This window comes from Corvus brachyrhynchos, unplaced genomic scaffold, assembly GCF_000691975.1.
Source record: "Corvus brachyrhynchos isolate BGI_N302 unplaced genomic scaffold, ASM69197v1 scaffold200, whole genome shotgun sequence".
Classification (NCBI taxonomy): domain Eukaryota; kingdom Metazoa; phylum Chordata; class Aves; order Passeriformes; family Corvidae; genus Corvus; species Corvus brachyrhynchos.
In genome coordinates, this window is record NW_008236184.1 from 4,385,701 (window position 1) to 4,386,252 (window position 552).

Here is a 552-nt window from a genome sequence, read left to right on the forward strand (position 1 = left end):
GTCTCGGCAGTGAGGGGACCTGGCGCAGCGCCAGCGCTGTGGGACCCAGGTCCCCCTGTAGCTTGTGCAATCTCTGTGCCCAGCATGTTGCTGCATCCTGTTACCCACAATGCGTCAGGTCAGACCCCATAAACATGCGCTGCTGTAGCCATGGCTCAGGCTTCTTCTTACCCCAGAACTCACCACCCCACTGACCTCCCAGCACCCTGTCCCCCTGCAGAGGCACCACTCGGATTTCCCCCCAATCACAAGGCTTCACAACCACCACACATGGGCTCTGCACCCCCTGCCCCATCCCAATCACCCTGGCCACCTCCCCATGCAGCTGGTACCAGGAGCGGTGCAGCAGGGCCAGGAAGTGCTGCATGGCTTCAGGTCCCACACTGAGCAGTAGACCCTGGAAGGTCTCTGGCATCTGAAGGTGCTCCTGTGGGAAATGTGTCTGAGCACCCAGGCAGTGGGAGAGCAGGAGCCAGTGGGCCCCATGCTCCTCAGGATCCTGGATGGGTTGTAGCCAGCCTATCCAGGATGGGCAGTGCCTGCACCAAGATC